Below are 3,688 nucleotides of genomic sequence, written 5' to 3'. Positions count from 1 at the left end.
GAATTAGTATTGGTGGATGTGTTACCTGGGACAAACAGTGTCTACTAAAACCAAAAATATGCATATCTTTTAAGCAATTAATTCCATTTCTAGGTATATATCCAACAGAAAACCATGTAAATGTTCACCAAAGACTGGAACAAGAATGTTCAGAGCAGCGCTATTCTCAAGATCCCAAAACTGAGAACTACCCAAATGCCTAGTAACAGCAAAATGGGTAAACAACAGGTTACTATACAGCATTTAGAATAACAAAGTAAATCATATGGATGAGTCTCACAAAAATAGTGAGCAAAGGAAGCAGACACAAAGAATTTAATACTGTGCGATTCCATTTACGTAAAATTCAAAAACAAGCAAAACTAACCTGTGCTGTTAGAAGACAGAATGGTGGTCACCATTGTGGAGGAAGTAAGTGGAAAGAGGGGTTGGGAGATTTGAAGGAGCTGGGAATGTCCTGTTTCTTGATCTGGCTGCTGGTTAAATCCATGAGCTCAATGTGTGAACAGCCACAAAGCCACACACTGATGATTCGTGTACTTGGCTGTATCAATATTACACTTCAAGGAAACGTTTTAAAAAAATCAGGTAGGGACATCTTGGTTCCCTTCTCTGAGATACCGCTGACATGTCCAACATCCAGACCCCAACCCCCCCATCGCATGCCGAATAAGAGGGACACAGAGCACAGACTGTTGGTTTAAAAAAGAGTAGAAGACGCTTTCTCAGCTCACAGCTGCAACCTCTACAGTTAAAGATACTGAAACTGACAGAGCCAGTTCTCTGGCTCCTGGAAGGGAGGAATCAACTCCTAAGAACTAGGGCAAAGCTGTAAACAAAAAATGAAAATATGATGACAGCTATCTTCCCCTCAGCGCTACAGATGTTAATAAGGTACCTTATTGTGTCTTAAGCAACAGAACATTTTGGTATAGTACCCTGATGCCTGTTAAGTTGTGGCATCATTTTGACAGCAATTGTTCAGAGTTTAAAGAAAAAGAGACTGAATATTTAAAGTGTAGACATTATGAGCTCTTTAAAAGCCAAAAATTATTACAACTTTTCAAACTAGAAATGAAAAGGCACTGAGGCATCCAACAGGTTTTAACTTCTAATAATTGATTGCTGTAACCCCCATAAACAAAAAGCTCTTTGGGATCCTCAATTTTTTTAAAAGAGTAAAGGTTCTCACTTGAGCCCAGAAAGTGAGAAAATCACTGTGGATTATCCCCAAACTTGTTGATAGTTATGTTTCTTCCTATAACTTCACAAAGAGCTACGGTTTTGGAATTCCAAGAACCAAATAAGTCCCTGGCTGGGCCTAGGTTATCAGTCCTTCTAGCTCAGGAAGCTGCTTTTCAGTGACCTAAGGGACTTTGACCAAAGTCAGTTCGTTTCCTCCTTGGCATTGAGGGTTTTCTGTCATTAGTTTTTCTCTTTTTCCTCCATTCTTTTTTTCTTGTCCTTGTTTCTTTTTTCTTGACTCTTTTATTTCTACTTTTCTCAGTTTTTCTTATTCTTTTTACTTAATTTGTTCTTTTTAAATTTAGTTAGTGTTCAGTTTATTTTTATTTTTGTCTGGCATTGTGCTTTGATTCCACTATAAAGACCAGTTCATCAGGCGAACTTTGAACTGATTTTCTTTTGAGGTGATTTAGAACAAGGGTCTCATCAGCTTTTCCCAGATTAGGGCATCTTGACTCTAAGCGCGGCAGGACGTCCAACACTCTGCTGGCCTCTCAGCCATCTCTGCCCAGGAGAGGCTCATACTGACACCGTCTCCTCGAGACCATCGGCGAGGGCAACTCGGCTACGGTGAAGGCGGCCCAGCACATCCTGACTGGGAAGGCGAGAGCCGTGAAGGTCATTAATGAGACTCAACATTTCCAGCCTCCAGAGACTGTCCCACAGCAGGAATCATGAAGCCTTAGATCACCCGAATATTGTTCAATATTTGAAGTGACGGAGGCTGAGGAAACTCTCTGCCTTGTTAGGAAAGACACTAGTGGAGGAGAGCTGTCTGAGTCCCTAGTGGCTCATGGCAGTAGGAAAGACAAGAGGCTGAAGGCAAATGCCAGCAGATAGTGTCTGCTGTGCAAACTGTCACCAGAGTGTATTGTCTGTAGAGATTTAAAGGCAGAAAACCTGCTTGTGGACGCTGCCATGAGCATCAAGCTTGCACACTTCAGCAACAAATTCACCCTTCACAACAAGCTGGATACCTTCTGTGGCAGTGCCTCTCAACGGGGCCCCGGAACTCTTCCAGGGTCAAAGTATGACCCAGTGGATATATGGAGCCTCGAAGTCGTCCTCTATACACTGCCCGATGGACACTTCCTGCCATCAAGAGCTACGGGAGTGGGTACTGAGCAGAATATATCACATTCCTTTCTACATGTCAAGGGAATGTGAAAATCTGCTTGAGAAATTTCTCATTCTCAATCCCAGCAAGTGAAGCAATTCAGTGCAAACTGAGAAGGATCCATGGATTATTGTGGGTCATGAATATGAGGAACTAAAGCCCAACGTGGAGCCACTCCCCTGACTACAAGGACCCCCCGCAGACTGAATTCATGGTGTCCGTGGGTTACACATGGAAAGAGAGATCCAGGACTCACTGATAGGCCAGGAATACGAGGTAACGGCCACATGTCTGCTCCCGGGTTGTGGGAGCTCTGAGCAGAGGGCACCCACCACCCTGAAGCCTCAGCCTGCAGCTGATCTGACAAGACCAGGAGGAGGAGCTCAGGGGCTCTGCCAGCTGCAAGCAGCACAGCCTCAGCATCCTGCCATTCACACCTCTAATGCTACTAAGAGTACTCAGAGGAGCGACGCAGGGCCTGGGGAGGGTCAGGGGACAGGGCGGAGGGCCACAGCACAGCCAACACGCCTGCCAGGCCCCTACCCGGACCGCAGGGGCGGAAGACCACCCCTGTCCCTCCTGCCCACAGCGAGCTCTCCCCCAGCACAAATCAGAGCAGGAATGCCCCACTTTGGGAGGGATCCAGCGCCGGCCAGGCCTCCAGGCAGAGCGGCACAGACGTCCTAACCGTGCCGGGTCCGGGGCCCCCGGCTTCTGCTTCTGCCCCAGTCTCCCCGGCCCGCCCGCAGCAGGAAGCAGGTGGGCCTCTGGGCTGCGCCCCTGCGGGTCCCTGTGAGGAGCGAGGCCAGCGGGGCCCCCTGCCCACAGCGTCGGCAGCCGCGGGGGAGCCCGGCGGCCAGAGGGAACCGCGCCCACGCCGGGCAGCCCCGACCCGGCCCAGAGCCAGAGATTTTGCGCTAACGCGAGACCCCAGCCCCTCCCCATGGCCACGGCCACAGCCGGCAGGGGCCGCTGGTAGCTTCTCCGGGAAGTTCAAGATCAGATCTACAGACGAAATCTTTTTCCGAGGTTTGCCGGAAGGAACCTGAATGAACCTGAAGGCAAGGCCAGAGGGCGGACACTCCACCCTCGCGCGCTGGGCAGGGAGGCGGGGATGAAGCACGAAGCAGCTTCCGCGGCCAAGCCGGCTCCCCGCGCTTCAGGCGGAGGACGCAGACCCCGCTCCCCGGAGCCCGGCGACGACGCGGGGCCGGCGGCGTCCCCGCGGGCAGCGCCAGCGCGGCTGGGGCAGGACTCGCCGCTGCGCGGGCGGCGCGGCCAGGAGGACTCGGGCGGGGCGGGGGGGCGGGGGGCACACTCCGGGGC

At 50.7% G+C, this 3,688-nt stretch overlaps 1 pseudogene; it reads left to right on the top strand.

Moving 5' to 3' along the window:
- The first annotated feature begins 387 nt into the window (after window positions 1-387).
- On the top strand, window positions 388-3,411 carry LOC131407609 (serine/threonine-protein kinase MARK2-like; annotated as a pseudogene).
- Window positions 3,412-3,688: the final 277 nt, after the last annotated feature.

The sequence above is a fragment of the Diceros bicornis genome, chromosome 6, assembly GCF_020826845.1.
Source record: "Diceros bicornis minor isolate mBicDic1 chromosome 6, mDicBic1.mat.cur, whole genome shotgun sequence".
Classification (NCBI taxonomy): Eukaryota; Metazoa; Chordata; class Mammalia; order Perissodactyla; family Rhinocerotidae; genus Diceros; species Diceros bicornis.
Note: the sequence above shows the minus strand (reverse complement) of the source record. Positions and strands in the feature narration are given on the sequence as shown.